The sequence below is a fragment of the Diaphorina citri genome, unplaced genomic scaffold (assembly GCF_000475195.1).
Source record: "Diaphorina citri unplaced genomic scaffold, Diaci psyllid genome assembly version 1.1 scaffold647, whole genome shotgun sequence".
Lineage (NCBI taxonomy): Eukaryota > Metazoa > Arthropoda > Insecta > Hemiptera > Psyllidae > Diaphorina > Diaphorina citri.
In genome coordinates this window covers 44,013-67,200 of record NW_007378080.1, presented here as the reverse complement: position 1 = coordinate 67,200, position 23,188 = coordinate 44,013, and the positions used below count along the sequence as shown (strand labels likewise).

The window sequence follows — 23,188 nt, the reverse complement described above, 5'->3', positions numbered from 1 at the left end:
CTGTAGATGTAAGTAAGATACTTGAAATACTGTAGTAAATCGAGATTGTTTCTTCCTTTCTCAATACATTTCTTATCCTTTAACTAGATGGATTATGAGAAGTTGCACTAGGCCACTTGATTAACTTGATCCTTAGTGAACAAAAAAACAATCTTGTCTTGTAAAACACGAGTAACTTTGTCCTGAACACTTTCATCTTTAAACTTGAACGGTTCAAGAGCACTTTCTTTTATTGTCTTAAGTTTCTCTTGTCACAGTACCAAGTTGGCAAAAAAGATTCGCCTAAAGGTGTATAGTATAGGCTCATAGTAAAGATCGTAACGCACTAATTGTTCCACTATATCTCGCTATCTTGCAGTTTTCAATTTCAACTTAGAAATGTCTGTCTCATCTTGTCTTGTAAAACACGAGTAACTTTGTCCTGAACACTTTCATCTTTAAACTTGAACGGTTCAAGAGCACTTTCTTTTATTGTCTCAAGTTTCTCTTGTCACAGTACCAAGTTGGCAAAAAAGATTCGCCTAAAGATGTATAGGCTCATAGTATTGTTGTTCAAAGATCGTAACGCACTAATTGTTCCACTGAGTTTCATTTGAGAAAGTCTTGTTGAGATATGTGATTCATATTTCCAGGAGAGAGGAAATGTGTGGTGTACACACTTCATTGCATATTTTACTTTCAATTGTGCTAGCTTTCAGTTGAAATTAATTAAAATGCCTCCAGACATTTTCACAATAGTAGGTTTTGTATGATATCTACATTGTTATGGGGTTTGTTCTTGCTTGTACCAAATTTTGGAAGTTTTGTTCAGCCTGTTGTAAGTATCATACTGTAATATTTTGTAAAATAAAACTATAGCGCCAGCTATGACACTGGTAATAATAGAAACACTTGTGCTTTATTTCAGGACTACATGTTCGACCTTTGGAATGGAAAGCTGCTTTACTGTTATTTCAAGGGTTGTTAATCACTCTTTTGGACTGAAAAGTGGCTTACTATTGAAATTATTAGAATCCCACTATCATCTTGGCAATTTTGTTTTGCAAATTGTATTGGTTTCTTCTTGTCAACTTGTTTCGATGTAGAAACACTTGTGCTTTATTTCAGGACTACATGTTCGACCTTTGGAATGGAAAGCTGCTTTACTGTTATTTCAAGGGTTGTTAATCAACCTTTGGACTGAAAAGTGGCTTACTATTGAAATTATTAGAATCCCACTATCATCTTGGCAATTTTGTTTTGCAAATTATATTGGTTTCTTCTTGTCAACTTGTTTCGATATCCCTCTACATCATATAGTTCGCAGGTAACTATCTGCCAAAACGTCGCGTCCTAACTAATCCTCATATACTCGGTTAATCTTAAAGTTTATCCTCTAACAGAAAACGTCAGACAGAAAACTTTTCCAACATTTATTTCGGGGACTCTACATCATATAGTTCGCAGGTAACTATCTGCCAAAACGTCGCGTCCTAACTAATCCTCATATACTCGGTTAATCTTAAAGTTTATTCTCTAACAGAAAACGTCAGACAGAAAACTTTTCCAACATTTATTTCGGGGGATTGGGAAGAAAGAAAGAAGTAGGTACGCTGAAAAACACCCCCTTGTAAAATTGAATTTGCGCAGCTGGGATAGAAAAAAAACACCAATGTTTTCTCAACCTTTGTCTGCAGTCTGGTATGAGTTTCTTGGTGTAAAATTTTCTGTTTTCGGAAAACTAGGCTAATTTTGCTGGATGCTTGTGGATAAAGTATCTTGTAGATAGAGATAGGTAGGTAAATACAGAATACAGAAAAAAACTTCAAATAAGCAGAATATTCCAACAGTGTCAACGTGATTGGAAAATGTTATTTTCAAAAAGGATCTGTCCCGTTTTTATTTTATCCTTGTGAAAAACTTGTCTCGTATATTTGATAAACTATAGTTCCTGGGGATGACGGGTTTTGCCTGCTTTTGTATGAAGGACGAAGGGGAGGTTATTTTATCCTTGTGAAAAACTTGTCTCGTATATTTGATAAACTATAGTTCCTGGGGATGACGGGTTTTGCCTGCTTTTGTATGAAGGGGAGGCCTAGAGAGGGAGGTGAATTGTGAGTGAGACAAATTGGTATGAATAATTGTATTTTTTAGCCTGAATTCATTCTGCCTGATTTCAAAGGGGGTTTGGATATGAGTCATGGGTTTCTGTCCCCCTTTTTATTCAAAGGCAAGGGACAGAGGCTTTATTTTAGCTTTCAGAGCGCGGGATATGATGATGTTGTACGCGGGATAATCTCTTCAAAGTACTTCAAACCCTTCTAAAGATATAAGGTTGACATATGTAGAGATTAAAGAGAAGTTTTCCGTTACCTCTGATTCTACAATACCAGAGATGTTTTTCATTACTTGATTAGCCGTTTCAAAATGCACGATGTTCTGTATTTATTTTCATTTTGTTTTCCCCCCTCAATAATGTGTGAGGCTCTGGCCCCTGGCTTTCAAATGGACCGCTTAAAGTGCTTAAAGCTTAAACAGTTTTGCTCTTTGAAAGTCGGTTCTTACAGTGAAGCTGTAGAAATACGAGAATCTACACCCGTTTTATCCTCAGAAATTTCTAATAAAAGACACTATTACTAGTCTCACTCTTATCTGTTCACAACTGAGTGTGTCTATTCCAGTTTCCTATTAGCTGATGATCCAGTTCTCTTGAAGCTAGACGGGTAGCGGTAGATATACAGATACCTGGCGAGCTGGCGACTGAAGAGAGGTACACAGCTTTCATAAAGCTCTTGTTTCAATACAAACAAGAGCCCTGTTCAAATATCCCTGTTCTGTTTTTTTTTTTTTCAATAAACTTAAGTGCCTTTCACGGTCTGATGAGTGATGAAACAGTTAACATTTGAACTTTTTCCTAGGAATTTGGTTTGAACATTTCTTCCAGGAAGCTTTTAAAGGTAGAACTTTGTAGGTGGGCAGGTACCCGTAGTGACATTTTCCATTATTTCCCCGTTGTATTGCAATTTCCCCATTGTTTTTGCAAATACTAGCACGCTAAGCTAACATATTACCACAACCCGGATTCTCCCTGTCAGTTTTAAATTAATTAGGTAGGTATAAGTAACACACTGTTACCTATACAGGTTACTAGGTATCCTGTAGAAATACCTACAGGCAACACACAATACTGAGTCACCCATTGCTAGGAGAATAAAAAGTGAAAACTGCATGTAAAAGTACCTAATGTCCGTAGGTATCTCAAACAGGTAAGTAGGTAATACCTACTAGTGTGTCTCTAATGTTGAAAAACTACCATATTATTTTGTTCATAGTTGACTTTGTTTTTCAGTTCTAATAGGTAATTAGTTTTTAAGTTCTTATCTATGTAGATATTTTCTAGTTGTGTTTACCTTCTTTCTGTCTCTAACTCTGTATTGACAATGTAAGATACCAATTTGGTTTGATTTGTTCCCTTGTAAATAAAAACCTCCGAACATTCCAAATCAGGGCCGTACTCAGGTTATTGTCAAGGGGGGGGGGCAAAGAGTTCAAGCACTGATGTACCCAGGGGGTTTGGGATGCTGCAAACTTTAAGAGTCCGCCCAACAGTAAAGGGGCAAAGATGAAGCCCGTGGGCTGGGCCCCTCGGCCCCCCCAAGTACGGCCCTGCTCCAAATGTGCTGAATAAGCTAATCAGTTTATGGCACAGGCAGTACAGACTCTGTGTACAACTTCCATTGTTGCCTTGATGAGGAAAACTGTCACAGTCTCACGTTTTTCGCCATAATTATCGCGGTCTGCCTGGTCACCAATAGTTATTTACTTATCGTCGTGGAACTGGACTATTTATATAGGTAACTCTTAAGGGCGGTGGTTGGCTGTTTTGACCACCTTTTTTGGGAGGCCAACTAATACTCATCTAATTCTTACTAGGTACTTATAAAAATAAAAGAGTAAACGTGCTAAAAATTCAACACGTCACTTCACGTCAGTTGTGAAAAGGGTTTCTTTTGATATGTAGACAAGTATAGCTTATAGCTTTATCATGTACCTGTCCAAAAGTTAGATCTTGAATATTCGAGAAAAAAAGCACAGGGTACCACGGGGAAAGGGGAGGGGATAGAGAGAACTTCGTAAACCCATGTACCCTACATAATTTCCCGCAAAAGTTTCCCGTATGTAAAAGGAGTGTACAATTACGGGATTCGATCAGGAATGTAACTTTTGGCTTTTCATTAGGGATATAGGGAAAAGCTTTTCCCGGCTTTCCCTGTTTAGTATGCGACCTTGTAGCTCAAAGCTAAAAGCTGCAGACGGAAACTTTTTTTGCCAGCAGGAGGAGCTGGAATAAACAAGATGTGACGAGAAAGCACGGAGCGAAAGAAAATGGAAAGTTCCTGGGAATTTGAGCTCTTCAGTCTAAACATACTTGGAATTTCCATGCCCGGCCAATTTACGAGCACCTAACAAAGTTTTCGGAAAGATAATGGTAGTGTGGTTGTTATTGTTGTGGTGTTTTTGTTGTTGTTGTTGTTGTGGTGTTTTTGTCGTTGTTGTTGTTGTTGTTGTTGTTGTTTTTGTCGTAGCGGTGTAGCTACACCGAGGGGGGTTGATGGTCTCTAGCCACGAGATTATGCCAGAGTTTACAAATATGTGTTATGTGTATACTGTATACTTTATTACGTAGGTACGACCTGTTTTCGGCTTTCCTTGGGAACAAAAATGACGTAACTTTCCTCTGCTGGTATGACCACTGTTTTAACACAAGATGAATAGCAAAATCTTAATACTGATCTCCAGTGGGGACATGAGTCATCGAGTCAGTCCGACGACTCACTGACTCAAATGAGTCATCGTCATCCTAAAGTTCAATAGTGGAAGAGTTACAGACCAATTATTATGTTGGTCTCCAACTCTCCATGTTATGGCGTTGTGTGAAAACCACAAGCCAGACACAGGCTTGTGTTGTTTCACGTCACTAAACTGAAATATACAATTTTATCGTGTCTTGTTTCCTAAATGAATCTGACTTCTGTCAGTCGTCGTTATTACTCGTAACATACTGATTGAGAAATCCAAGTGATTAAAAGAGAATAATCGGGGTAGACTCTGTGTACAACTTCCATTGTTGCCTTGATGAGGAAAACTGTCACAGTCTCACGTTTTTCGCCATAATTATCGCGGTCTGCCTGATGGTCACCAATAGTTATTTACTTATCGTCGTGGAACTGGACTATTTATAGGTAACTCTTAAGGGCGGTGGTTGGCTGTTTTGACCACCTTTTTTTTGGGAGGCCAACTATGTAATACCCAATTAGTTCGAAAAATAAAAGAGTAAACGTGCTAAAAATTCAACACGTCACTTCACGTCAGTTGTAAAAAGGGTTTCTTTTGATATGTAGACAAGTATAGCTTTATCTATGTCCCTATCCAAAAGTTAGATTCTGAATATTCGAGAAAAAAAGCACAGGGTACCATGGGGAAAGGGGAGGGGATAGAGAGAACTTCGTATGCCCATCACATTGAAAAAAAAAAAAAAAAAACTGGTACCATGGTATTATAGGTTCAGAACCAAAATTGCTCCTTGTTTTTCTGTACTTACCATTCCTATTTGCTTCTTTTGATTTCAGGTGAGTACCCAATAACTTTCCAAAAGCCAGGATATGCCATTAGATTCACCAATAGAGGTACCAATTCTTACCAAATCTAATGAAGAGTGGTAAGTATACATATGGTCCACATTCACAAACTTCAAGCCTCAGAAGATACTCACTTGTTATTTTATTATACGAAAATATCCCCTCTTTTTGCACCCAATCACCTGATTTCAGGAGGTAAGTATAGGCACCTACCTATGTTGTATGTATGTATAGCTGTATAACTGTATATAGTGTATACCCTAAGCCGAGAAAACGTGAAACTCTATTTCGTGTTAATACAGGCCGGACGGCGCAACGAACTCTTGACGTTCGCGCGCCTCCCGGCACGCTTGATGTACATAGATTTATTTGTAAATTTGTATCCGTTCCCACTATGCATATAGATTTATATAGTGCAACATGCTCCAAATGACAGTCTCAGGCTGGGGAATTAGTGGACAATTTGGAAAGGTATTAGGGATAAATCCCGTACAAATGGGAAACTAACCAAATGTTGGGATTTGCACTGTCGAAACACTTTAATCTCTGTAATAATGTGTTATTAATATTGCCCATTGTGTGTACGTTTCTGCTCTGCATAGGTAATTATATCAGAGACCGCCAAAGTCGCTAAATGCTTATTAATTGTTCATGGCACCATGCTAAAACGCCATATTTCTAGCGCAAAAACCACCCTATGCCCTCCCCTACCCGTTCATCCGCTCCCCCGTCAATTTCCACTTTCACTTGGACCTACCCCAATGGAGTATACCCTGCCTTGAGTCCAGGGTAGTTACGTAATGCTTGTGCAAGCTTGAGACAACGGAGGTTGCCTCTCCTTCGTTATCCCCTCTCTTCCCTCTCCTATCTCCAAATAGATGGGGAGTTGAGGGAGGGGTAGGGTGTACAGGAGGGGGCTTCATCGCAGCCTCCCTGGTGCTATCCCCACCTTTTCCCCTCAAATTCCTTCCCACCTCCCCACTCATCTGGCAGGAGGAAGGGACTCCCTAGCAGTCTCGCATTCCCTTTTTATCTCACCCCCAGACGAGGGAGTGAGGGGTTCTCCCTCTTTATTCCCCTCACGCTTCTCTTTCTCTTCATAGACTGGGAGGAGGCTGTGTGCTTTTTTGCCAGACGGCCTTGCGTACATTATTTGTTCTCCTAATAGAGGGAACGGAGAGCTCGGTGGAAAGGGAAGCTTTCTCTTTTTTTAGGCAATGGTTCCACTAGATATTAAAATTTCTATCTGAGGACGCGACTAAAAGACAGAAAGTTGTGCTCGTGGTCTCTACTCTTTGAGTGTGATTTCATTTCCTTCCCATTTTTCCTGCGGTGATAACTGATTTCACGACATCCCATTACAAGATAAAAAGTGGTGCATATAACCAAGATGTTGACGAGCACCACCTAAATATAATAGAAGATAGATAGACAAGATAAAGAGATTTCACGCACCAAAGATTAAAAGTAGTCTGACCCAATGTAACCTCGGATTTTTGCCCTCTCTGAATCTCTGTTTTCTCTGTTCAAACAGAGAGAGAATTGTTCAAAGAGTCTGTGTTCCGTGTGCTTTTTATTTGATTTTTGCTTCAAGCTCGGAGCTTTCTGTGTGCAAGCTTTCTATGTTTAATGTAATTAGTTTCTGTCTGGGATATCCGATATTTGATTGCCATTCTGATTGGTTTGACACGTGAGGGAAAATGTTCAGGATGCTTTGCTTTGTAATAGGAATGGGATAGGGTAAATAAGACAGGACAGATAGACAGGATGAAATCGGAAAAGGTCAGCGATGATGGTCCTGAAAGTCAACACTTGATAAAGTGGTGCGATATTAAACTTTTTTTGCTGTCTTCATAGAACTTTCTTGTCCGTAAATTTTCTCATTCCTATCTCTCTCTTTTCTTCCTTTCTTCCCTCTCCCTAGTCTTTATTTATTCAGTTCATTCTGTTATCCCATTCCTTATTTTCTGCTCATGAACTTTCTCTTCGCCATATTATTTCATAATATTTTTCTCTGTTTCTACCTCATGAAATTTTTCCCATTTCTATGGAAAAATAAAATAATATTTGACCCCTTTCTCTGTCTCGAGATAGTTGGACTCTCTTCACCTCCTCTTTATCTACTTCTCTTTCATCTTCTATCTTCGCATTCTTCTTCTTGTCTTTCATCTCCTCCTTCTCCTCCTTTTCTTTCCCTCCTACGCTTTCCTTCCTTTACCCTCCTTCTTATTCCTTCCTCCAACTCTCTTTCTCCTCTCCTTAGTCCGCCTTTTTCGCCTACCCCTCTATTTTCTATTTCTCCCTAATCACCTATTTCTCCTCCTACTCCTCTTCCCCAACTTCTTGTTCTCTTGTTCTTATCCTTTTTTCTCTCTTTTTTCTTTTACTTCCTCCGTATTCTCGTTCTAACTCATCCGCCCACATTTCTCTCAATCTATCAGTGATCATTATCACTCTCACACTATTCTGTCTCCTGTGATAATGATAATCCATACGTGCTTGAAATAATGATTAGGTATTTGTGAAGTTCTATACTTGGTCAGTTTAGTCTCGAGTATCCGTTTAGTGACTCGAGATCTAATATTGAGTCAGTCTGCTATATGTATGACTGATCTTCAGAGTAAGGCAAGCCATCAGACCTAGGTCTGGGCGTCTGGCGACAAAGCACACATACAAAGCATCAGACCGTCTGACTTTGGTTCTATCTTTAAAATCCTTCATACTGGGGAAATTCATTCACCTACCCTCCCATCATGTCCCCTATATTTTCTGCTTGCTCCTCCTCTTCCTTTTTCTGTCTAGCATTTCCATTTTCCCTGACTTTACTTGTCTAGCATTCCCTCTCTCCTCCTGTTACCTCCCTCTTTGATTATCCAATATCCCCATTTTATCCCCCATCTTCTCATTATTTTCCCCTGTGTTGTTTCCACGCTTTGTATGAAACAACATTCTGATAAAAGCTATCCCCAGATTCCCCATCAATGAATGTGTAGGGATTTAGTTGTGGGTGTGAGTGTGTAGAAATAGAAACTGTAGGCGTAGGGCTCTATGGGTGTGTATAAATATCCCCTCTTTTTGCACCCAATCACCTGATTTCAGGAGGTAAGTATAGGCACCTACCTATGTTGTATGTATGTATAGCTGTATAGTGTATACCCTATGCCGAAAAAACGGGAAACTCTATTTCGTGTTAATACAGGCCGGACGGCGCGGCGCTTCGCACGCTTGATGTACATAGATTTATTTGTAAATTTGTATATCCGTTCCCACTATGCATGAATTTGTATAGTGCAACATGCTCCAAATGACAGTCTCGGGCTGAGGAATTAGTGGACAATTTGGAAAGGTATTAGGGATAAATCCCGTACAAATGGGAAACTAACCAAATGTTGGGATTTGCACTGTCGAAACACTTTAATCTCTGTAATAATGTGTTATTAATATTGCCCATTGTGTGTACGTTTCTGCATAGGTAATTATATCAGAGACCGCCAAAGTCGCTAAATGCTTATTAATTGTTCATGGCACCATGCTAAAACGCCATATTTCGCCAAAAAAAGGTGTCATATTCGGCGGTTCCTGGTAATTTTGATTTTTTTTTTTTTTTTTTTTTTTTTTTTTTTTTTGCTGTCTTCATAGAACTTTCTTGTCCGTAAATTTTCTCATTCCTATCTCTCTCTTTTCTTCCTTTCTTCCCTCTCCCTAGTCTTTATTTATTCAGTTCACCCTGTTATCCCATTCCTTATTTCCTGCTCATGAACTTTCTCTTCGCCATATTATTTCATAATATTTTTCTCTGTTTCTACCTCATGAAATTTTTCCCATTTCTATGGAAAAATAAAATAATATTTGACCCCTTTCTCTGTCTCGAGATAGTTGGACTCTCTTCACCTCCTCTTTATCTACTTCTCTTTCATCTTCTATCTTCGCATTCTTCTTCTTGTCTTTCATCTCCTCCTTCTCCTCCTTTTCTTTCCCTCCTACGCTTTCCTTCCTTTACCCTCCTTCTTATTCCTTCCTCCAACTCTCTTTCTCCTCTCCTTAGTCCGCCTTTTTCGCCTACCCCTCTATTTTCTATTTCTCCCTAATCACCTATTTCTCCTCCTACTCCTCTTCCCCAACTTCTTGTTCTCTTGTTCTTATCCTTTTTTCTCTCTTTTTTCTTTTACTTCTTCCGTATTCTCGTTCTAACTCATCCGCCCACATTTCTCTCAATCTATCAGTGATCATTATCACTCTCACACTATTCTGTCTCCTGTGATAATGATAATCCATACGTGCTTGAAATAATGATTATGTAGGTATTTGTGAAGTTCTATACTTGGTCAGTTTAGTCTCGAGTATCCGTTTAGTGACTCGAGATCTAATATTGAGTCAGTCTGCTATATGTATGACTGATCTTCAGAGTAAGGCAAGCCATCAAACCTAGGTCTGGGCGTCTGGCGACAAAGCACACATACGCTCAGACCGTCCGACTCTGGTTCTATCTTTAAAATCCTTCATACTGGGGAAATTCATTCACCTACCTCCCATTTCCCCTATAATTTCTGCTTCTTCCTCTTCCTTTTTCTGTCTAGCATTTCCATTTTCCCTGACTTTACTTGTCTAGCATTCCCTCTCTCCTCCTGTTACCTCCCTCTTTCATTATCCAATATCCCCATTTTATCCCCCATCTTCACATTATTTTCCCCTGTGTTGTTTCCACGCTTTGTATGAAACAGAACATTCTGATAAAAGCGATCCCCAGATTCCCCATCAATGAATGTGTAGGGATGTAGTTGTGGGTGTGAGTGTGTAGAAATAGAAACTGTAGGCGTAGGGCTCTATGGGCGTGTACCTAGGACTTTGGGTATGGATGTCTGGGGTAGCGTTTGAGAAAAACTCTGTACTTACAGGGCCTGCAAGTCTGCACCTTAGTTAAGAAGTTAAGGTGTATTTTCCTTTGACCACAGCTCCATTCAGCTTTTATTGGACTACTGCTGCATTCAGTTTCCAATAGCAGTGGTCAGTTTCATGAAAGGAAAATACCTCTACTTGTATTTGTCCGTTAAAGTGTGTGAATAGGTATCGAAATCAAGTCATAGGTAATAACATCATAGGTAATAGGTAGGTAATAACATTAATACAATCCCATTAGGTACCTTGTTACCATGTTACCTATCTACAAGCACATTACCTAACGCATGTATGTACCTACCTTAAAGGTCATAATCGTGGCATGCATGTGACTAACATACCGATATCACAATGTGGTAAAAAATTACTTGTATTTGTCCGTTAAAGTGTGTGAATAGGTATCGAAATCAAGTCATAGGTAATAACATCATAGGTAATAGGTAGGTAATAACAATAACATTACTACAATCCCATTAGGTACCTTGTTACCTATCTACAAGCACATTACCTAACGCATGTACCTACCTTAAAGGTCATATCGTGGCATGCATTTGACTAACATACCGATATCACAATGTGGTAAAAAACAATGCCATTTTATAGTAAGATTTGCAGTGCAACGTAATACCTATTCAGTGACCAATCACATAAATTTAAGTTTGACACGTAGGAAACGAATGTACTCACAAAATAACACCAAATCTAGGGACCTACTTGGGTACCAAATGGTTCTTAGGAACCATAATTCAATAGATAAGTAGATACCTATTACCTTTCACGAATTACACCGGCAACTTTCGGATTAATAACGAGAACAAGAGAGGTAAAAAAAAATCGCGAAATTTTGCACATTCACTTTTGTGTGTCCAATTTTAATTTCTTCTTTGTAGAGTTAGCAGAATGTCATTCAGATAAGGTTCATTTATTTTCTCACGTAAAATTGATTCACTTTTTTTAAATAAAAAAAGAGGTTTGATAGAGGGAACTGTAACTGCTAGTGTCCCGACATTGAAGAGAGAAGGAATACAGGATAGGAGAAAGCCAGCCGTTCCGAGAACGAACCTTATCCCTTGAGGATAAAATCCACCCCGGGTGGGAATCGCACCTGTGGTCATGCGCTTACAAGACAGACGCTTCACCCACCGATCTAACTAGGCTGGCTGGTTAGCCATTTTCTTTACATCCATGCTCAATTTTATGTCTTTACCTTAGAAAAAATTATTGATGTCAAAAGAAAATTTTACTTGCTAATATCGGAAGAAAATATCCCAGACATGTATGATAAAGCTGATGCCGCAGTAGAATATGTGTAATCAAGCAGGAGGCAGTGGGTTCGAATTCCAAGTGGGGTTTGAGAGATGAGTACCTATTCCTTCAATGACCTGTGATACAGTGCCACGGATATTCGGATAAGGTCAAAAACTCTGAAAAGCAATAGAAAAGTTCCCATTACCAATAAGAGACCAACACCAAGAATATTACCAAAAACATTCGCTCGCAACTTTTCCATCTTCGTGGATTTTTTGCCATGCACCTTTCCAAATATTGACCACGCACGACGTTCCTTAACATTCGTCGGCCGTCAGGAACTGATGTATTTAAAAGTTTTAAAGCATAATGCAATGCTTTAAAAATTATCGAAACATGGTCATTTCCCCTGGTTCTGAATTTATTTGAAAGCATCCCTGCGCTCAAGATAGGTGAATAAGGATTTAATAATGGCCGTCCGCCCCAACAGTGTCATAAAACTCATCTTTATAACAACGATTTTGACCCGTCTCCATTACTCACAAATCTCACAATACTGAAGTTAGTCACTCTCTGCATAGATTTATAATTAGATCATCTGATTATACGTTATCGCTAAGGAGACTCATGTAAGTTATCATTATCACTTTTATTGATATGTCGACACCGAATATTGTTGATTAATAAATCACGAAATATGTCCGACGTGTTAACTCATAAAAATATGAACGATTCAAAAAGATCGATTCAAGGGGTTGTCACAGCGACAGACTGATTGAGTCCACAGTCCACACATTTTCCGTAGACTAAATGAGTTGATAGCCAAACCAGAGCCTAAACTTCTTCTTGAGGTGCCTATCGGCTTCGGACTTCTTTGGCGCCTACCCGAAATATTTGGGTTGTTGTTTGGTTAAACCCTTTTTCTGTCTCGAACGTTTTGTCACAGTTCTTTTTAAATGCATTTCACGTTGTCAATCCTCGAAAAAAATGCATCAAGGAATGTAAGGACATACTACTGATAACTAAAAAATCCCAGACATGTCATCATGGTTGACAGACTACGAAATTATAAGGTTCGTGGAACCTTTGCCTTTGAAGCTCATGTATTATAGAGCTATCTTGTGAGAACCTCATACTTCATTCTAGTATCGTGCTCTTAATGTTAGTCAATAGGTTTGGTAGGTCACTCGCCACAGGGGCGTAGCTGCAAACTGCGGATAGTACAGGTACTGATTGGGGAGACATCTCCTTCAGAATTTTCCTCTCTCAAAGTGAGAAGTTTCCTAAGGCCAGCCACTCACTATCAGGTAGATCTGACAGGCGGGCCTGATCAGTACCTGACAGGTGGGCCTGATCAGGTGTATTTGTTAGGTCTACCTGAAAGTGACTGGCTAGCCTAAGATTTTAGGGCAGAATCGTACGGAAATTGTTGAATTTCAGGCATGCTTAGAAGAAGAAATGATTTTTATTAAAATTCCCAGTGATTTTCCACTTTCCCTGAAGTTTTACAAGGATGTTCAGTTTTATATTGGTGTGAATCTGTATAAAGCGAATTCTACGTATGACCAAAAAGTGAACCTACGCCACTCTCAATCAGGTGGGACATATCAAATCAGCAGATCCCAAATACGTCCACTTTCATTCTCAGTGTTAATGCTCCAGCACATATCATAGTTATAGTGTAGTCAATAGTTTTAGTGCTGAGATTTATGGAATATAGAGAATGGACCACTCTCTTCCATAGCCATATAGCCAACTAGGATATAGGGAAAAGCTTTTCCCGGCTTTCCCTGTTTAGTATGCGACCTTGTAGCTCAAAGCTAAAAGCTGCAGACGGAAACTTTTTTCGCCAGCAGGAGGAGCTGGAATATACAAGATGTGACGAGAAAGTACGGAGTGAAAGAAAAAATGGAAAGTTCCTGGGAATTTGAGCTCTTCAGTCTGAACATACTTGGAATTTCCATGCCCGGCCAATTTACGAGCACCTAACGAAGTTTTCGGAAAGATAATGGTACTGGGTACTGTGGTTGTTATTGTTGTGGTGTTTTTGTTGTTATTGTTGTTTTTGTCGTAGCGGTGTAGCTACACTGAGGGGGGTTGATGGTCTCTAGCCACGAGATTATGCCAGAGTTTACGAATATGTGTTATGTGTATACTTTATTAATTAAGAACCGTACTCGATGGTGGCTAACTTAAGTTCTTCAGTTTTCAAGCGGGATGTATGTTTTTAACTGCGGCGAACGTCAAGGTTGGAACAGTCCAATGTTGACTGTGGCAGAAAAAAGTTGAGCATCTCTGGTCTTGGAGTCTGAGGTAACTTTGATTCTCACTATCATGGTAGTCATCGCAAATCCGTGCAAAATCACACGGGATACTCTCGCCTAGTGAGAATGGCAATACCTGACTTACCTCTGACCTTTAGTAATATGTAGATCATTTGGAATCACCCGGCTCGTGAGGTTAGCAGCCGGGTGATTCACGATTTGATCTGCAAACTGATTTTGAAATTCAAAACATTTCAATTTCAAATCTTCGAACCAGTCGCCGGTTTTGGTACTTTGCGTACTGCAGGCTATTTCGGGATGTACTACTCTCACTCTTTCTGAGGACAGTTAGGGGATATAGGGAGCCAGTTATAATCCCACCAAAAAGAGATGAGCTGGTACCTATGGTGGCATGCAATCAATACCAAAATTTTGACAGTGGAAATCTTCAATGTCTTTCACACCCCTAAAGTGATGACCATGGAAGCCACCACTTGGCACTCTGAATCGGAAAGTGCATATAGATTATAGATAGGTAGGTAGATACCTATACATATCTGTAGGAATTGATACTTTGTTGTATAGACTACTCATCATTATAGGTACTGCTCATCATTATAACCTTGAAGTTTAGGGTTGTTTACTAGACACTGTGGTGAATTTGCATACTTTAACCATTTAAAAGAACTATTTTACTACTTCTGTCTTGCTTTTCTACGGAAATCCATGCAAGACATTAAATTTTATCTACTCGTCCTCAATATAAGAATTGTCCTTCCTACCTCCCTACTCAATGGTACCTACCTAGTGAAACTTATCAATTTTCAATAGTTTTCATACCTCAAACCAAGGGTAAGTATGAATGCTACGAACTATCGGGTGGAATATACCAACCTGCCTTCTTTAGGCCAGCCACTCACTATCAGCAGGTGTACCTGTCAAGTCTACCTGATACCTAATAGTGTGTGTGTGCTCATCAGGTATCAGGTAGACCTGACAGGCGGACCTTTTCAGCAATACCTGTTAGGTCTACCTGATGGTGTGTGTGCTCATCAGGTATCAGGTAGACCTTTTCAGCCGTACCTGTCAGTAGACCTCATAATTATTGTGTGTCCTCATCAGATATCAGGTAAATCTGACAGGCGGACCTGATCAGGTGTACCTGTCAGGTCTACCTGATAGTGAGTGGCTGGCCTTACAAGGCGGTGTAGACGGTTTCAATAGGTGACTCCAGTGACATTCGTATTATCTTCTCTCTAACCTTGCGCACATTTAGCACAAACAATTCACGGTGTCAGTCAAATTTTACTATCATTACGGCATTATTGTTGTTTATGGCACGATCTTGTCAATGCTAGGTGATGTGATTAACGATGCTTAAGGTTCATGGGTATGTGTTATAGGTTATAGTTCATTATGTCATAAATAGAGTCCATATGGATGGCCTTACAAGGCGGTGTAGACGGTTTCAATAGATGACTCCAGTGACATTCGTATTATCTTCTCTCTAACCTTGCGCACATTTAGCAGGCAATTCACGGAGTCAGTCAAATTTTACTATCATTACGGCATTATTGTTGTTTATGGCACGATCTTGTCAATGCTAGGTGACGTGATTAACGATGCTAAACGTTCATGGGTATGTGTTATAGTTCATTATGTCATAAATAGAGTCCATATGGATACTTTTAGTAGTCATTAGGTGTTTATAACAAACTTATTGGTCCTCTAATAAGTCTTCTTTGTCTTTACCAGTGTTCAGGGGGTTGGCGCTTTTCGTCAGCCTCTCAATCAGCCGTAGGGGTGATCGCTTTTGGGCTGACAATTAAATACAAATTTGAGATCTTCTTAAGAAGTACTTTAAGTCTTTCAGGATTAAAAATTTCTAAAAACAAATCGGTTTTCGAAGTCATGAATACTTATAACCCATTCTTGAATTATGTGCCTTCAATTAATCTGATATTAGAAATTAGGGTCGAGCTACCAGTTTTATCTGGCACTCGTAACAGTAGGTACTTACTTCATTTTAATATCACATCATTAATACGTATAAACGGTGAGATTAATAAATCCTATCGCTAAGTAATTCGCAGTAATCCACAGGAGTGTTTAGAACTTGTCGAACCACAATAGTAGCAATACCTCGCTAATGGCTAACTTAGATGCTATTGCTATTACCCTTTTCCTTGTAATATCGGTTCATGGTATTATCTCTTGTTGAATCATCACAATATCATTTGTTACGATAACTTTCTCTCTTACAATGTCCTTTACCGGAATCTCATACAATATCTCTTTTAAGTTCTCTTCTCTTACTGTACTATTGCCACAGGATAAACACTTTTGCCTCGGAATGGAACCACTTATTCGTCATAGCTACTTACACTGATTTGGTCAAATGTTCTATCGAAAGTGTATAACTCTAATCATGGGAATTCCCAGTTATTATTAATTGTTCAGAAATGCGTTTATATCTCGAGCTTTGTGAATCACAGATTATGCTGTTTTTTCTTACAGATGATGTCATTGATTCACTTAATCCTAATTATTTATAATTAATTATGTAGAATTGTAGATGTGCTCCTATATCAGACCAAGTATATTACAGCTTTCCTGATGGATTTAGGATCTCAGTATTTAGCGTTTAGAACACAGTGGTATATAATTGAATATAGTTCTTAACCGGGTTTTTCCATTTCACATGATAACTCACCGAGATTAAGATCTAAAAGCAAATGATAATATTGTGAAATAAGTAGCTGACTACATCCTGTCTGTCAGTTGATAAGTCTAAGCTAACATAGACTATAAGATGAAGTGGTATATAATTGAATATAGTTCTTAACCGGGTTTTTCCATTTCACATGATAACTCACCGAGATTAAGATCTAAAAGCAAATGATATAATATTGTGAAATAAGTAGCTGACTACATCCTGTCTGTCAGTTGATAAGTCTAAGCTAACATAGACTATAAGATAACTGATAAGCGAGTTTTGCGTAAATTTCACAGACTATACCAGTATCCGCGTAGGTTGTATACCTAGCTATGTGAGAGATTTATAGACTAGGTGAGTCAGAATTGTAAAACTATGATAAGAAATGTGAGAATGTATAATATCTATGATAAAGCTGATGCCGCAGTAGAATATGTGTAATCAAGCAGGAGGCAGTGGGTTCGAATTCCAAGTGGGGTTTGAGAGATGAGTACCTATTCCTTCAATGACCTGTGATACAGTGCCACGGATATTCGGATAAGGTCAAAAACTCTGAAAAGCAATAGAAAAGTTCCCATTACCAATAAGAGACCAACACCAAGAATATTACCAAAAACATTCGCTCGCAACTTTTCCATCTTCGTGGATTTTTTGCCATGCACCTTTCCAAATATTGACCACGCACGACGTTCCTTAACATTCGTCGGCCGTCAGGAACTGATGTATTTAAAAGTTTTAAAGCATAATGCAATGCTTTAAAAATTATCGAAACATGGTCATTTCCCCTGGTTCTGAATTTATTTGAAAGCATCCCTGCGCTCAAGATAGGTGAATAAGGATTTAATAATGGCCGTCCGCCCCAACAGTGTCATAAAACTCATCTTTATAACAACGATTTTGACCCGTCTCCATTACTCACAAATCTCACAATACTGAAGTTAGTCACTCTCTGCATAGATTTATAATTAGATCATCTGATTATACGTTATCGCTAAGGAGACTCATGTAAGTTATCATTATCACTTTTATTGATATGTCGACACCGAATATTGTTGATTAATAAATCACGAAATATGTCCGACGTGTTAACTCATAAAAATATGAACGATTCAAAAAGATCGATTCAAGGGGTTGTCACAGCGACAGACTGATTGAGTCCACAGTCCACACATTTTCCGTAGACTAAATGAGTTGATAGCCAAACCAGAGCCTAAATAAACCAAAAAAAAAAAAAAAAAAAAAAAAACTTGTTACAATGTTTCATGGGTAGGTAAAACTTTTTTGTTTCATAGTGCTTGTTACAAAAAGGTGTTTGTTAGAAGTTCTTGTTTGTTAAGCTGTATAAAAGTAAAAGTTCGAAAATTGGTCATTTGTGAGTTTGTTTATTACCTGTATGTACCTAGTTGTTTTGTAGGTAGTTTGTGTCAAGGGGCATCTGTGCAGAATCACAGATTGGTAGCTTTCAAACCCCTTGTAAATTTTATTGGTCTCTCAATTTACGTGACTTTGAATGCCAATTTACCAATTTTTGTTAAGTAGGAGAGGAGCTGAAAAAAATGTGTAAGAATGAGTGTATTTGAGCATGAAAATAATAAGGAAAGTAAAAATGTGGAAACTGTAAAGATTTTCAAAATATTTGGAACACCCGGGGAAGTAACAAAGTAGGTGAAGTTGGATTTTCTTTTGAACAAAGTTCGAAAATTGGTCATTTGTGAGTTTGTTTATTACCTGTATGTACCTAGTTGTTTTGTAGGTAGTTTGTGTCAAGGGGCATCTGTGCAGAATCACAGATTGGTAGCTTTCAAACCCCTTGTAAATTTTATTGGTCTCTCAATTTACGTGACTTTGAATGCCAATTTACCAATTTTTGTTAAGTAGGAGAGGAGCTGAAAAAAATGTGTAAGAATGAGTGTATTTGAGCATGAAAATAATAAGGAAAGTAAAAATGTGGAAACTGTAAAGATTTTCAAAATATTTGGAACACCCGGGAAAGTAACAAAGTAGGTGAAGTTGGATTTTCTTATGAACTTTAAGTGGTAATTCTAGACACTTTGAAGAAGGGGGTTTACCGTTTTGAACTCGTAAGCGTTCATATCTAAGAGAAGTCATTATCCAGCGTAACCGAGTCGCACGGCGTAACATAAGTATGACACATACCCTTACTTTAAGTAGGTACATATTTATGTGTCGGCTTGGCTGTCAATAAAAAGCCATCAGATTTAAGTCAAGGGGCCCAATAAAATTGACTCAACACTTTCAAAAGTTAGTTTTAACCTAGACGTACAAACAAAACATTTAGTTAGAAGATTTGACCCAAACCTACATAGGTACAAACAAAAACAGCAATCTCAAGCTCAATCAATAGAAGCATAATATACTCGTAATCATGTAAATATGGTCCTCATAGTCTCCTGTCTCTTTGACAGACCAAAAACACGGTACTGAAAATTCGCCCAACATATTGAAGAATTCAAGATCCTGGTTTTTCTGCTGCTTCTTTTGTTAAGGCGTGCCATTATGTTTATCACCTTGACTCACCCTCATTGTGAAAAATCAGGGCCATTCCCAGAGGGGTTCCTCGGGCCCTGGCTCCTCAAGGGAGGAGGAACCAACAGCCCCCCCCATTTGCCCCAACACCTAAACCTCAGAGTGGGCTCTTTGTGGATGATAGCCTCGGGACTCGATCAAGCTGTGCCCGGCCCTGGAAATAAGTTAAGTGAAAGGATGGGTTCCAAGAATATGGGATGATGAAGAATACGAAGATGCTAGGTTTTCATAAAGCAAAGCACATTATATGAGACAAATAAGATGACAGAGGAGGAGAGAATAAAGATTGAGTTTATGAAACAAAGAGGAGACGAGAATACCACATCATTATGCTGGAGAAAAGAATTTGTATTATTTATTATTTTTTCAAAAACTTCCACAACTTGGATCTCTCCTTTCATTCCAAGAAGTTCTTAAATTTCTTTCAGTGATGGTGAAGAAGATGCTAACGAGAGGATAGACCTGGGTGGTGATGAAGTTAACACTGTCTGAACAGAGGGTCTCGTAGTACACCGTCACGTTAACTTTGGTGATCTTTTCTCTTTCCTGAAAAACGAGAAAATGAAAACATGATAACAATGAGGTGCATGAAACAGACAAGGGTTAACCAGCTAACATCATGAAAATCAAAAAGTGAAGAAGAATCGTAATTTTGTACCCATATGGGCTCATAGAGAAGACACAGTCTGTCATAGGTACGCTATTAGGTTGGCCACTCACGCTCTGGCTGTCGGACAGATCTAAAAGACAAACAAGATGAATTAATAAATATCTAGGTACATACTATCGTTTTTAACCCATGTTTCTAGGCGAGAAAGGGTTGTCTACACACAAACTAAAATAAATAAATAATAAAAACATCTCCTACCTACCTACCTATACACTTTGGTAAGTGTACGAGTATGTAGGTACTATGTATGTATTATAACAAGTATTAGTATACAATACATAGTTAATATTCTGCCCAGAAACCGGTCCTTGGTAATACATATTCTAAAGTAATGCAGACATATCTCTCTCTCTTTCTCTCTTTCTTTGTCTTTGTTGGGGACATTAAACTAGAGCTTTCGTGTGAGGGAGAGAGAAAACCAAGAAACAATAGGAAGAGAAGAGTTGAAGTAATTTTGGCGTCTCCACCAATTTTCATTTTTCTTCCGTCAGCTGCAAAGTAGACCAATTTAGGAAGCTTTCGTGTTTCGATTATTTAAAGCATTGCATTAATCTTTGAAACTTTTAAATACATCAGTTCCTGACGGCCCACTAATGTTAAGCAACGTTGTGCGTGGTCAATATTTGGAAAGGTGGCAAAAAATCCACGTTTTCATGCGAAGTTTTAACTGTTGATTCCAGCATTGGAATTGAATTCCCACTCCACCTTTGAGAGCTTTTCTGAAAGAATACTAACTCCGTTATAAGAAGGATCTTTTGTTAGAGCTTTCAAGTATTTAGATGACAAAGGGTGCTCAAAGGAAAATATATGTCAAGTGGCTTATTGCAACTGTACACCGTTGAATCGACCTTTGTTTTCTCACGTAAAAAATTGTATTGCTAGATATTAGACACCTTTACTGTGTATTATTTATGTAGGTATCTTTCGGCCAAAGACTTAGGAACGGCGAAGAATTCGGACTTCCGCAAGATGGTAAGAAGGAATAGGGTGGGTGCTAGATACATAGGTATGCACCTGTATTAGATTCAGGGTTGAATGGTAGAGATTGCCTTCGGCAATTATTTCCCCTCGCCCTTTGATTGAAATAACATAACTTATGAACTTTTTTTTTACCATTATTATTTTTTCCCTCCAAGGAAAGAAAAGTGACCTAGTTTCCCATAATTTGAAGGAAAAAGAAAATAGTAGATAACATAAAAGCATACGTAGAATGATTATATTGTTGGATTTTTTTAAGCTCTTCCAAATAGGGTGGGTGCTAGATACATAGGTATGCACCTGTATTAGATTCAGGGTTGAATGGTAGAGATTGCCTTCGGCAATTATTTCCCCTTGCCCTTTGATTGAAATAACATGGAATTATCATTACCAAATAGTCTACGAGTATCTACCTTGGTAGCTGGTCTCTATTGGTGATAGGACTGATAGGTACGGGCTAAATGTGGGTAAGTGCATATATCTAATACAAAATAGGTCAGTGAGTAGGTACCACCAATTAGGGAGGAAGGTACAAACATATGTAGTAATTAATTAATCAATTCCAATGGGATACATGCGGATATACGAGTAAGAACCCCTAACACCCCTTCATCATTACAAAGTAAACTAGAACCTCTTCCCCCTTGTCTTAAGCTTCTCCTTCCTTGGTTATCAAAAACAATCAACACTTCAACTTTCACCACTAATTTGATTGCTATGAAGAGTATGAAGTCAAATTAGAGCTCCCTACTTTTCCCCACATATGTCTCCTTTTCCATCCCGGTATAACACTCAAGTTAAGCTTGCATAGTGTGGTTTCTTGAGTAGGTGGAAACAGAGGTGTAGTCGGAAGGTAGCTAAGGGATTTTTAAGTTCAAGAAATCAGTGCCATTTTGTAAAATCTAAAGACTTTTCCCATTTATCTATTTAATTGAAGGATTTTTTACACTTTGTAACCTCGGCGCGCCGCCGAGTTTTCCAGTCTTGAGCTGGCAGTATACTCGTAATATGGTCCTTCAAAATCTAATGCCCATATGAATGCAAAGGCTACCATCCCACTGCAACGAAAGGATGTGAAACACCATGTACGTACCATTAGCGTTAACAAAAAATACTATCTAGACTTTATATTTTGAATATATTAATTAAAATCAACTAGAATAAGACTCGTAGATAACAGTTTTGCATTTTATCAAAACATTTAACATAAGATTTAGAACTGATATTTTTTAACAAATTAAACACAAAACAACTCGCCCGTCCAACTTTTTGGCGCGCCGCGCGCCTTAGTTTAGTGACTAGCGCGACGGACTTCGGATCTGGATCTTGGTGGTTCAAATATCAAATCCAAATGAAGTCATTGACCGAGGTATATTTATCAGGGAACAACATTTGCACCGCCGGACACTCGACCTGATATTACCTAAATTTTTAGTCGTAGACCATCTTCCTTTGTAACCAGTGTTTCTTACTCTTCTGACACTGCGAGCACTCCGAAATAGCCCGCAGAATACGGGCACTTGTTGAAATACTAAAAACATAAAACTTCAAATATGTAACCACGCCACTATTAACGATATGAATTTTTTTCCGCCGTGAGCCTGTGAATATTTGATAAGTTCCCAATACCTTCCACCTTATGTGCCCCCACCCATTTCCCCCAGTACCTCTATTTCCATTTCATATTCTGTCAAAACTACATCGTTCACGAATTGATTAAAACCAACATGATCGAATGTCTACATATCTGCCATCTGAGAGGTGTCCAAGTCCAACCTAAGGAACTCCCGGGGCCACATAACTCAGCTTAGAGAAAATTTGAGGCTCTTTTTACATATTTTCTTCTTTCCTCTCTCTCGCTCTCGCTCTCTCTCTCTCTCTCTCTCTCTCTCTCTCTCTCTCTCTCTCTCTCTCTCTCTCTTTCTCTTCTTCTTCTTAACATTTAACCAACTATTTTCCCCGATCTTCGCTGCGGACAAAAATTAAATTTTCGGATCTCAAACGCGGTTGCGGTACGCTGGATTGCAATTTCGTGGCTTAAGACGACAAACTTCACCCTGCCATTAACGTATGTCTATAGAAAAATTACCTATTGGCCCAACTTTGGACAGTTCTGCTCTTTCAATATCGCAAGGGATTTTATTATTATTGGGTCACGCACACGAACTTTCAATATTAAATTTAAAGAGATATGTAGGTAAATATCTATACAGACCTATACGAGCTACGTACTCTAATGTATCCTGATAAA

At 38.6% G+C, this 23,188-nt stretch overlaps 1 protein-coding gene across 2 annotated transcripts in view; it reads left to right on the top strand.

The window, feature by feature from the left end:
* LOC103510816 (anaphase-promoting complex subunit 5) overlaps positions 1–23,188 on the top strand; it is a 67,544-nt gene that overhangs the window by 41,642 nt on the left and 2,714 nt on the right. The window lies entirely within an intron of this gene.